The following is a 13,767-nucleotide window of genomic DNA, read 5'->3' as shown; positions in this document are numbered from 1 at the left end:
GGTTTGGACATTATGAGTTTTTGGTGATGCCCTTTGGGTTAACGAATGCACCCGCAACATTCATGACACTTATGGATAGTGTTTTGAAGCCGTACTTGGGCAAATTTGTCATCGTTTTTCTCGATGAAGTCTATAGTGCTTCGAAGAAGAACACTTACAACATCTGAGGCAGGTGTTCGAATTGTTACGAACAATAAAATTATATGCTAAGGAATCTAAGTGTGATTTTCTGAAAGAAGAAATTCACTATCTTGGGCATGTTATTTTAGCTAATGGGATATATATGGATCAATCCAAAGTGGATACAATCCAGCAGTGGCCTTCTCCTAAAAATCTGGAAGTTTACATATTTTTTTAGGATTTGCAGGTTTTTCGAAGGTTTGTTAAAAACTATGCTAATATTGTTGTTCCCATGATGGATCAACTGAAAGGCAAAGGCAAAAGCTTTTCAGTGGGGACCCGCTCAACAACACAAATTTCGATACGCTCAAGGATGCATTAGCTACAGCTCCCATACTAGCTATAGTAGATTCTTTGAAGCCATTCGTTTTGGAAACGGATGCTAGTGACCGTGCTATTGGAGCAGTCCTGTTACAAGACGGACGGCAATTGCATTTGAAAGCAAGAAGCTTGATGCAGCTCAGCAGAACTACTCTGCTTATGTGCATGAACTCTATGCAATAGTGTCTGCCTTAAAAACATGGCGGCATTATTTGTATGGTGCTCAGTTTGAGATTGTGTTTGACCATGAAAGCATCAAATGGTTTACACAACAAACAGATTTGAAGGGTCGGAAAGCCAAGTGGACCGAGATTCTTCAGAAATATGACGGCAAGCTCCGGTATCGTAAAGGACGATACAATGTGGTGGCTGACGCTCTAAGTCGTATGCCGGAGATCAATTCTCTCTTGTTCACGGAACTTCATAGTGAATTTTTGGATTCTCTCAAAGGCAAATATGAGTATGATGAAGCATATTCCAAAGTGTGGAGCCATGTACAAATGAGGGATCCTTCTCACTCCAATGATGGTAGTGTAACGTTAACCTCCACACATAGTTCTCCTCTATCGAGTGATGAACTACAACGATGGAAGAATTTCACCATCGACAATGGGTACCTACTCCATAAGGGGAGAGTTTGTGTACTGACGGACACAAACATTCGACACCAAATTCTTTATGAATGTCATGATAGTCCAAGTGCAGAGCACCCGAGTATTAGAAAAACTTATGCTCTCGTACGACGACAGTTTTACTGGCCAGGTTTATATGGCTTTGTTCAAGCTTATGTCTTGGCATTGCCAAAAATGTCAAGTTAACAAAGCAGAGCGCCTGAAAGCAAGAGGACTCTTCCATCCTTTGGAGATTCCCAATGAAAAATGGGAAAGTATCTCTATGGACTTTATTGTGGGTTTACCACAATTGGAAAGTATCTCTATGGACTTTATTGTGGGTTTACCAACCATTGTACGAGGTCATGACTCGGTATGGGTGGTCATATATCGGTTGACTAAACTATGTAAGTTTATTCAACCAAATCAACGATTAAGACTCCAGAAATAGCCAAGTTATTTGTGGACAATTATATAAGTTGTATGGTCTGCCAAGTAACATTGTCAGTGATTGTGATCCCAAGTTTAACAGTCAATTTTGGAGGGTTGTGTTCAAACGATTGGGTACACAACTAAACCTCAGTACAATCGATCATCCAGAAACAGATGGTCAGACTGAACGAGTTAACCAAGTGCTAGAGGATATGCTCAAAGCATACGTTAGCAAAAAACAGTCAGTCTGGGAAGAATACTTACCTATTCTCGAGTTTGCCTACAATAGTGCTAAGCATGTCACAACTGGATTTAGTCCTTTCATGCTCATGTATGGGTTTCAACCTAGGTCACCTGTTTATGGTGGGTTCGCAATCGGAAAGCTACAACAGGTTAAGGATTTTGTCCAAGACCACATAGATATACTGAAACTCGCTCGTCAGAATGTCCGAGAAGCGCAAGATCGGTATAAGAAGTACGCTGATGAGAAACGTTGGCAAATTACCTTCGAAGAGGGGAGGAAGTATTTTTACGTGTGCCAGAACATTCAGAAAGTCTAAAAACTGGGCCAACACCTAAATTATCTCCCCGATATTGTGGGCCTTTCAAAATACTCAAGCGAGTAGGTGATTGTGCCTACAAATTATTGCTACCTACACATTTTCGTATTCATCCGGTGTTTCATGTAAGCTGTTTACGTAAGCGGTTACGTGGGGACGACAATGTCATTGACCAACAAATTTGGTTGATTCCCCCTACCTTACCGCATGAACCTGAAAGTATTCTCGACTATCATGAGTTATGAACGCGTCATCATATACGTCAACAAGCCTTAATCAAGTGGAACGATTGACCTAAGGAAACTGCCACTTGGAAAAACATTAGTGTTCTTAAGAAGAAGTTCCCCAATTTTGTTTTCAAGGACAAAAACTCTTCTTTAAGGGGGAGTAATGTCAGAACAACAGCAAGGCCGGACTAGACAAGGGCAAGGCCGGGCTAGGCAGTGTGGGAAGGGAGTCCAACTAGGGCAAAGGGCTAGGAGCCATGCTATATAGTGGGTGGTTGGGAGGTGGACTCCTGGGTTCTAGTTCCCCTTGTCTAACACTAAGAAGTGTATTCAGCATAGGGGCATCACACGTTGGGTGAGTAATCTGGGGCATGATGGACCACTCAGCAAACTAGGAACCTCGAGCAATCTAGGAACTTTGAGTTGTGCTCATATAAACATGGAAAATCTAAGAGAAGGTTTTCACACTAAATTTCTCTAAAGTTTGTAGGTTTATTCACCTTCTACTTTTGAAGATAAATCTCAAAATTTGTAGATGGAAGTACACTAAATCTAGGTTTCTATTGATATGGGTAGGTGAAAAAGAACTAGCATGTGGACAAAGTTGTCATAAGAAAATTGTTCATAGCTTTATCAACCTTGCGTACTCTTCTATCAAAGCACTCTTTATCATCCCCCACCATTACCACGTCCCTCGACACGTTTGTCGCCACCACCTTGGCAACATCACAAACTCCCACTCCCCCCGCCCCGCCAATAGAAGGCTACCTATGATGGTGTGATCCAAACTTTAATATATACCATGATGTGGATTGTCTCAAAAGAATAGCCTCATTGCAATAATAGAATTATTTTTTAAGTTTCCATTGTTTTCTCTAGAGTAACTCAAAATGCATAGTATGTTATCATACATCGACCCACAATAACTTGAGGTAGAGCAAGAGAGAGGAGAAGAAGAAGAAGAAGAAAAGTGAAGAGAAGCTTAAGCTCCCAAACTCTCGTTATTCATAATATTTGTTTGAGTGGCAACAACCTTACTCTTTCAGTGCAAGTCTCGTGGTCCTACATGTAGGGAGGTAGGAATAGGAGATTTATATCCATTGGAATCATGGTGCCACTATTCCCAACAAGGATCAATGGTGGCAGAAATGAGATTCCAATATCTGAGGGCAACTAGTTCCAGAAGAGGAATATCAACATGTCATTGTATGGGTTCCAATTGTTCTAGCCCATCAAAGGAAACATTCTACCAAACCCTTGTTCAGGGGGTTTCTTCTGTCAAAAATTTCTGTCCGTTTTACCATTAAAATTAGGTGTAATCTTGTTTTAGTTTTTTTTTTTTTGCTTGAAGTCACCTAAAAAATCCTGTTTGGTTTTTGTTTTGTATAGCGTGCCTTGGCCACTCTTGCTCGTTTTAGGGATTGCTCGAAAATTCTCGCTCAAGATTTGAGATTCCTCGTCCTTCATTGGTGTCGTTGGCTCATTTTTCGAGGATGCGGCCTTTTGGATAATGTCATAATGCACATACATGTCGAATGTAGTGCTCATCATGTGTATGCTCATGACATAGATCTTACCTTGATCTTGCAAGGCATTGTCATACAGTTCAATAATGATGCATCATGAGTGTGTGTGTGTGTGTGTGTGTGTGTGTGTGTGTGTGTGTGTGTGTGTGTGTGTGTGTGTGTGTGTATTGTGTCTTCATACACATAGATTTCATACTTTTCTACAATGGCATACAAGTCCCTTGGGATATGCTTACGGCTTGCAAGGTCAAAATGTTTCATGAGATTTACATAGATAGCTTTGCCTTTTAGTGCATATGTAGAGTGTGTGGATGCTCGAAAATAGGCACATTAGTGCTTTGCACATCTTCACCTAGATATATACTTGCTAGAATTAGCATGCATACCCTGCAGGTATTCTATAATGACTTGAACCGCATTGCAAGTATTTTGTAATGACTTGCGCACACTGATCCATGATGCATCATGTTAGTTTCAGTCATCTTTAGAAAGACAACCCCCAACTACAAATGCTCCCACTGCAATTGCTATATCGGGTCTCGACATTAACAGGTTGCACATGAGAGTTCCAAAGCCTGATGAAAAACGCGTAATTTCTGCCAACATATCTGTGGCAATCACATCAATGTCATGTGCACTGACCTATACCATTCTATCCGTGGCAGGTATCTCAATGCTCATCACCACCAGAATTAGTCTCGTATGGACACATCCTAACTCTAGGATAATAGTCACACCCTCTTCATCCATAGGGACTGTATCCACATCACCATATCAATCTCTAGCATGAGCATGTCAAAGAACTCCATATTGCTCATCTCTCTAGTAGGATGCATCTCTATCCTAAGAGGATCAATATGTTGTGACTAGCTAGAGCATGAAAACTCTAACTTTGCATCTATATACATGTCGTGCACATCACTCTAGAGCTCATCTATGAAAGATACAAGTCTAGTCTCTCATTAACATGACTGTAATGTAATCAAGACTAAATCGTCTCAGACCTCATATACATGCATAGGGTAGACCAAGAAAGTTCGGGCTCTCTGTGCAATCACTAGGGATCCGCAATGCATCTAAAAAGATTGCTCTCTAAATAGTACCTGACATCCACTGTCTCTCAATTGTCTCACTAAGATCAAACTTTATCTCGATTGAGGAATGTATAGCACATGACAAAATGTGTATTGATGCATTACTGGGAAATGACAAACATACGTCACTTGCATCCTCTATGTCACACGATGAACCATTAGTGAGTCACACACAACCAAGTTTTCCACTAGAAAAACTACTAAAGCACTCACGACATGGTGTGATGTTGGTGCAGCCAAAGTTGTATGTGCAGGGAAGTGCTCTATTCCAAGATGTGGATGCTAGCAGGTGCAGGACAAAGTGTAGAAGACAATGTCGAAGACCTGGGCAAGCACGTGCTAGTGGAAATGTATGTGTGATGCACGTTTTTAAGGTCAAACAGGCCCAAAAGGGCCAAATGGGATGGAAAGTAAGGGTGCCCAAAGTGCCGAGTCAATGCTCTAGAATGTGGTGTTCAAGATGCTGTACAAGCTGCTTCAGATGGCTCCTAAAACAGAGCCCCGATGTGAAAGTTATACAAGTTGAAAAATGGAAGGTGTTGCAGATCCCTGGCGGATAGGGAAAGTGGGGACAGAGGGCCAATGCATACTTGAGTTGATAGGATTAAATTTTTTTGTGTTGTGACCATGCTGTTCTTTTCAGATTGTGGATCAGAGCTCAGGAGTGCAAGTTATGGCCATTTGAATACTTTTCGGGGGCCAGCTATGGGCCGGGTTGACCGCATTGGAAGGTGTGCCATCTGGCATTTTTTGGACCTCGACAGGGTTCCCAAAGGTAGTGAAAACTTCATGTGAAGCAGGCATGAATTTCCAGTTTGTCAATTGGATTCTCGATGGTTGAGATATGGCAAGTTAAAGCTGGCGGCAAATGCTAGAAAGGTGGGTGCATTTGTTTTCTTCCAGTTTTTTGACGCCTCGCTCGAGGCCATGGCGAAGGAAAAAACCTGATGCGGTTTACATGACTTGGGAGTTGGCACAATGCAGTTGCAACCGTGCTTTATGACTCAGGGATCGGATTCCGGAGAAGATGTTTGTAGAGGTTTGAAGTTGAGGAACCAAGGAGAAATCTCTTTATGTGTGTGAATGGGATTTTTTGGAAATTTGGGTCACCCCAAGGGCGGATTGCCCAGTGACTACCACGTGGCATCCAATAAGCCCACATGCGCTAAGCTAGAGGAAGGGTTTACCGTATAAGGCCTACGACGTGACATTTACTTGGCATAACGAACTGGGGGAGTGAGCTCCTATCTCACGATCATGGCGCCCGTGGAGGAGTGGTCTTCTTGGCGCTGCGAGCGGGCTTTACGAGGCAGTTTTGGGGCTCGACGACAGCTCTGAGTGGTGTGGTGGCATCTGTGTTTCTGACGATGGCGTTCGGGTGCAGGGTGCACTCTGATGATGTGGTAGGCCGCGCTAGGGCAGTGTCCGTGGCCATCCGGGACCTCTCCTTTTGAGGTAAAGAGCAAGCCAAGTCCCCCCCGCCCCCCCACTAGCGATGTCGCTAGTGCTCGGGGTAGGGGATGAGTCATATGCTTGGGAGATGAGAGGGAGAGGGAGGTTTCAAAGTCGGTGGTTAAAGAGGCCAAGTCAAAGGCCGAGTGGACAAGGTGGCCTCCCTGGGGGGGTAATTCAAGTGGCCGACCGAGGGTAAAGTAGTAAGTGAGAGAGAGAGGAAAGAGAAAAAAATGAAGTGGAAAAGAATAAAAAATAACCAAGTGCTAGGGGCACTAGCGACATCGCTAGTGCACCCCCCCCAAAGAGAACAAAAGAGAGCATATGAAAACAAGGCGGTGCGCCCCCCCTCCCAATCAACATGAATGAGACCATTGTCTCACATGAGTCATCATTGTGGATTCAAAATATCACACATATCAACTTCCATAAGTGAATGTCAAATTGGGAGATCAACTTGATCACTATCACCAAAACAATGGCAAATCTTGGAAGAAAACCAACATAGCCTCCCCTATATTTGGAGAAAAATCTCAATAGATACGATGCTATCAAAGCATAAACAAGAGCTATGGATCTACAACATGTATAAGGGCAATGTGCATAAACCAATGGCAAAAAAAGTGCACCAAATTTGAAACGAAAGGAGCTCCTTGCAAGGAGAAAATGTTATCAAAAGAGCTAAAATCTCTCGCAGTCGCATAACCACACTATACTTTGCAAAATTTACATTGATGTAATTCTCAACTGTCAAATGTGCTTGGAACTTGTACCTAGAACCTGTAGAGTGAGTGGGAGAACGGCCCAACCACTGCCAAAGCTCGAGTTCGACTACTTGTAACTCGTAGCCACACGAGCATACATCTCATAGTCTGACTACCTATAACTCGTAGCCACATGAGCATACATCTTGTATTCACTCATGCGAGTGTGGGTACGTGAATACCTATTTGTTTCCAAAAACAACCATATACCCGTCAATGTGCGAGCAACGTCGACCACTATGTGAGGTAAGAAACCTCTGGAAATTTTGATAGAACTTTCCCTGTAGCATAAACTCAACTCAAAACGGCATAACAATGCAACAACATCACAACAAAATCCCTATGCATAAATAGATCATAAACATATCAAAAAGTCTAACTGCCAACTGCTTCCCAACCGCATATAGCATACACACGGCAAGCATTGCTACTAAATGTAGTAGGACATTCATTCAAGTCGGCACCATGTGATGCAAACATTACTTGTGGGGATACACACTCTCAATGGAGCTCAAACTGGACTCCTTAGTGTCATACACATAAAAAACTATATGCATAAACTTCCTACACCCGTGAACTGCTGCAAAACCATAACTTGCCAAATATATGTCTTCTATGATCTTGTAAACTGTCAAGACCTATGATAGCCAACTAGGCTAGAGAAAGTCAACCATAGATGTCATACGCCACAACCAAAAAACACTAATGGAAATATAAATCTGCTCTCAAAATGCATGGAAAGCTCAAAACATCCCATGAACACATGAAATCTGCTATGAAGGGAAACATATAAATCCACTTATACCTTCCTCCCACCATCGTTGAGTTCTCTCCTTGTCTCACTCTCATGATGCTAGAGAGCATGTGTGAGAATCCGAAGTTAATGTCGTCGTCGTCCCAATGATGATATCGGGTGTCACTCCTCTACAAAAAGAGGCACCTCACCCGAGCATGTCGATGATGTAGCCATCTACAAGAAATGGTATCGATGTCAGAGGAGAGCCGATGTGCTCTCTCTCTCTCTCTCTCTCTCTCTCTCTCTCTCTCTCTCTCTCTCTCTCTTCTCTCTCTCTCTCTCTCTCTCTCTCTCTCTCCTCTCTCTCTCTCTCTCTCTCTCTCTTCTCTCTCTCTCTCTCTCTCTCTCTCTCACACACACACACACACACACACACATGCAGTATGCTGAAGTTACCGATGAAGAAGGTGCTGAGAAGAAGATGTCAAATAAGAGAGTTGCAGATGACAAGAATAAAAAAATCAAGTTCGTCGATGTCAAGAGCCAAAGTGGAAAATGCGTGTGTTTGTCGAAAAGCACACACCCTGATTCTCTTTCTCCAATGCTAGAGAAGAAGCACCTAATCTCCCTCTATCGCTGAAGCCAATGTCGAATGTCAAAGAGGGCGTCGTCAAGTAAATCCAAGATCCGAGGGAAGATCTCGAGAGTGGGGAAATATGTGTGTGTGGGGGGGGGGGGGGGGGGGGGGGGGGGGGGGGGGGGCGCATGTAGCTCACACAGACACACCCTTCTCTAGCTCTTTTTGCTTCAGCCTTGTGCTCTCAAGTTTCCGTGAGTGCTGCTTTCTATTTCTTTAGTGCTTTTGGCTTTGGTTTGCGCTACAAAAGCTCCTTTTTTTTTGCTAGGCTATTTCCCAAGGTCGCCAACTCTATATTCCTACTATAATCTTCTAGCATTTCTTTCTAATCTGCACTACTATGGGTTTGCAACACAAATTTCCCAATGGTGGCATCCGTTGATTATGCGCTTCTCTGAGCTGTGTATATTCAGTTCCTCACTCTCACGAGCTCAGTGCAGACCTTAATGTCTATAACCTTGCTTATTTCTCTGCTATGTATGACTCTCCTATGGGACTTAGACTTTGATCTTCCCACTTCAATCCAACCCCCCTTGGTTGAACCTCAGGGAGGTACTGTATGCACCTTGAGCTCCAAGAGCTCCCCACTTTTAGATCTTTTGTTGTCAACCCACTTGTCATTGTGAAGCCTTCGACACAAGCATTGCACTACACCCACCATGAAACCAAAGCGTTGTTGATACCACTTGTGAGCACGTTATGAGTGGTGTTCAGTGTGTGCGGAGTGCCATGGAGGAGAAGCAAGAGACGACACACGATGTGGGTGGAGTTTATCACCACAATGTGAGAGAGGTCCCCTTATTCCTTTATTTAGTAAAGAATAAGGTGTGTTCAAATGATGGACACTCAAACGCCTCTGACGCATCCGACCGGGGTAAGAGGCACATTGCCCTTACCCAACATGATGAATATAAAATGCTTTACATTGGCTTTTGTTACATTTGCCTTTTCACTCTTTGGTAATTTTCTCCACAACTTGGATATTATTAAGCATGAGAAGGTGCGGGTGTCTCTCTCAGCTGCGAGGTAGCACCCATCTCATATCTGAAAGAGAGACCTTACTTGAAATTCCACGCTCCATAGCATTTGGGGCACACAAACAATCTGATCTTTACATCTCGCCAATCATCATTTGCGTGATCACTTCAAAAAAAATTCCATGTCACCGATTGTATTGTTGTATTACTGGTTATCTTGCATTTTCTAGGGCATGACTGCAATTTTCACTTTTATTACCATTTTGTCCAGTACCTACAATATCCACACACACACCACTCCTTCAAGATCATGAATTACATGATTGATAGTAACCCAACTCGCAAACTCGGTTAAAAGAGCCAAAACTTCACTTTTATTTGCTCTCCTTCCTACATCTACATGGCATGATCAATTCAACTATGTATGGAGAACACAATCAAGGCATTCACAAAGGTCATGATGCCTTGAAGCATAGGTTGCTTTTGTGCCGTCCTCTCAAATAACCTCCCCACAACATACACTTTGCACACAAGAGGATTCACATTTGGCATTTGTTGTAAGTGCCACCTCAAAACAATAGATGTTTTTGGGTAACTCTAATATGGAGAGACGAATGCAAATGGGGTTATAGCTCAAGCACAACTTGGAGAGGGTTTCAAAACGTAGAAGACACAAGCCTAGTGTGACATGTTTTTTGGGTAACTCTAATGTGGAGAGATGAATGCAAATGGGAATATAGATGACTCCACCAAACATTCACAGTAGGATAGTACCTATATTCCCATTTGCGCTCCTCTCTTTAACTCTAACCCTAACACCATGGGTAAGCTAAAGCTTCATCCTCCATAGCCTAACGCTAACTATTTGTGATTAGGGAACACGCTTCCAAAAGTCTATTTAGTAGCTCCACTCACATCCTATGTCTCCTACTTCTCCTCCCTCACACTCCGCATGCATTACTTATCACTTTTGCACACAACACGCTCACACAATCGATGCTACACCGCATCCTTTTAAGAAAGAGGAAGGTGAGGGTCTCAATCTACTAGACCCTTGATTGTGTGCATTGCTCACTCCCTATGCACATGCGAGCTAGGCCGTGATACTCTAGCATAATTACGACATTTAGTATTGTTGCAACCTGTTTACGGTGCCCCTTTTATAAAATTAATTCTCGTAATTACTTTTTTAAGCCCGTTTCTCCATCATATGTCTGTTTTTCACTCATACAATGACTCAACAATATTATTTTTAGGTTTAGACCATTGTAAAAAGCACATTGCTTTTTGGAAACACCGGAAAAGTAAGAAAAAGCTTTAAAAAATACATAATTTTTTTATAAATTAAATTACGTATTTCCCTCATCCAGCAAACTAGGAACGAACTCGCTTTTCCCTGAAAAAGCACTGAAAAGCATGGAAAGCTAAAAATTAGAGCGAAAAGCACTCAAAAAGCGGATTTTCACAAATTGAACCATAGCTCCCTCGGAACTTATAGATAAAGGATCCGGCTTTGCTTTTTACAAAAAAACACCGAAAAGCACAACAAGCAAGAAAAAGCTTTTAAAAAAAAAAAAATCCAAAACTGAACTACACGCCCATCTGACCTACAAGAACATAAAAACAACCTTGCTTTTCATTTTGATATCTAATAGTATTGCCCAACGAGAATTTTAGACCCAAAAACAATTTAAGAAATGTACATTGGAGTCTAATTTTTAAAAAAAAAAATTAAAGAGACTCGAAAATCGAGGATCTTACAAATTTGATGCTTTATAGTTGATCAAATTGATTCTCTTTTTAGATACTATCAATGACATGATCTATATGGCTATGGTTAGGTAAACCTCTCAAGGGTCACTAGTATTTCCAAATGGTCAAATAGTATCTCCCAAAGGCCCATAGTGGCTCCATAGATTAGGGATCCATTTTTGCAAGTGAGGGGTGACTAGGAAGATCCTTGGACTCTTGTGAAACTCACCATGCCATGTGTGCTAAGTCACATTCCCTCACATGCTCAGAGGAGTAAATTATTGATTGTACAAGAGGTGGTATTTATAGAGGCTAGAGAGGTCTAGGCCAAAGGCCATAATCCCAACAATCCTCCCCTTGGACTTTGGACTATACTAAAACAAGCTGGATCAAAACTCAATGCCACACAAGCTAGTAGTCACACAAATTGAGGTCGTCACACAAACTAGAAGATGGTTTCACAACTCATATGATATCACACAAATTAAATAATCCTCTCCCCAAATAAAGAAGGTAGAGAAGACCATCCATATCCTCTACAAACACATCAATAAAGTTGATATAAGGATTAGGGATTGTACAAACATGAAGACAATTCTCCTCCTCTTGATCTTTGTCTTCATCTTCACCCTCTACAAAGTTGACTTTGCCTTTGTCTCTGCTATTGCTGCTACTATAGCATTTTGTTGGTGGATGACTTTTGACGCCGCATTTGCTACAAAAATTGTTCTTGTAGAAATCTTTAGAAATTTGCCATGTTTTGCCACACTCGTAACATCTCTTGTTATTTGTCCTAATTGATGAAAATGTGGTCCTAGATGATGATGTAATGAAGCTACTCCATTGGATAATATCTTCTTTGTTTGCTTCTTTTGTGCTTCAAGTAAAGCATTGATGACATGTTGCAAATAAGTTTTTGTTCCTTTTATTGTAACACTGTGACAATGTTATCAAATTTTTTGAGAACAGCACTTAAAGCCCACAACCTTATCTTCCTCAAGGATCTGAAACTCAATGTAAGTTAATTGAGTTATGATACTCATTAGCCAATTCATGAGGCTTGAAATGTCCTTCCCTTTGATTCAATGTGAGTTTGTAAAGGTTCTTTTTAAGGCTTATCTTGCTCATTTTTTGTTTGGCACCAAAATATTGCTTGAGAGAAGCCTTTGAAGATCTTTTGAAGCCCGAATGGTGCCCCTTGGTGTTTTTGCTTGATGGTGAGAGACCTTCTTGGTTTGAATCTCCTCTGAGTGAGAGAAGACCTTTGTGGCTTTGTATTCGAAATCTTTGAGCTCTTGCCAATGGTGTGAGAAACCTCTCTTGGAGAGAGAGAAACTCTTGGTTTGAATGTCCTTCCGAAGAAGGTAAAGAGGTTCTAGATTTTGCATGGGATCAGGCCCCAAGGGCTTTTAAAGCCTCTGTGAGCCAAGGGGAATCAATCACAGAAAGCACCGATTCAAGGGCTTGGGGGTGCGAGTGGCCCCTTGGAGCTCGAGGTGACAAGGTTCTCACATGGGAAGGAGGTATAGCGGAACTTAAACAAGCCCAAGATTGGATTTCTTGCGGCTTCATGTCCGTCCGGGGTGGCAACACAAAATATTTGGTGCATGTACCTCAGCCTATGGACCTACAAAGGGATTTAATTCACTTGAGCACCCCCATTTGAAATCCGTCCGGCATGTGCACTCTAAAAAAGGATTTGAGCCCATGCCAAGCCCCCCAATAATAGAGTCAACCCATTGAGAGTTCCCAAAAAGTAAAACCTTATGCTTGGATTTGTAGTGGATGCACACACTAAAGAACTCTTACACACCTATATTTATAAAAATAATTAGATAGGCTAACGATCTTGGGTTTGGGAATTTAGCGGCTTGATAGATTGGTCTTGTTGTGCACTACCTCCATACGTAAAAAGGTATTTGATAATGGGAAAAGGAAGGGAATAATAGAGGATCAAAATCATGTAAAAATGCACTCTAGATGACGGGAATTCGACTTCAATTCATTAGAGGGGAGGGGGAGAATTCTTCCTATCAACTAAGCTTGAGAAATTTACTCAATGCAACCACTTAAATTCACATGATACCTATAAACTCCTAAAGCAACTCTAATCGAGCTATGGAGGGTAGTGGCTCATTGGATTTCACCAAGAACATGCTCACACATAAAATATTAGCATGTGGGGAGTGACTAAACCAATGGATATAGGTGTGATTAGAAAATACCAACCACTATGTGGCTCTGATACTAGTTGAAATGTTAGGGCTAAGGTGGCATGATTAGTGTAGCATTCATAATGAGTAATTAGAGTGAGTGATTGGGAAAAACAAAGTAGAAAACTAATAACAATCTTCATAATGAAAAGATCAATCAACACTAAGAAGTGTGTACAATGTGTGGCCACTTAAGTAGAACATCATATGGGTAGGTGCACCTCTCAAGGGTCACTAGCATCTTTCCCAAGGGTCAAATAGTATCTCTCAAAGACCAAGAGTGGC

Source organism: Adiantum capillus-veneris, chromosome 17 (assembly GCF_014529385.1).
Source record: "Adiantum capillus-veneris isolate H3 chromosome 17, ASM1452938v2, whole genome shotgun sequence".
Classification (NCBI taxonomy): Eukaryota; Viridiplantae; Streptophyta; class Polypodiopsida; order Polypodiales; family Pteridaceae; genus Adiantum; species Adiantum capillus-veneris.
Note: the sequence above shows the minus strand (reverse complement) of the source record.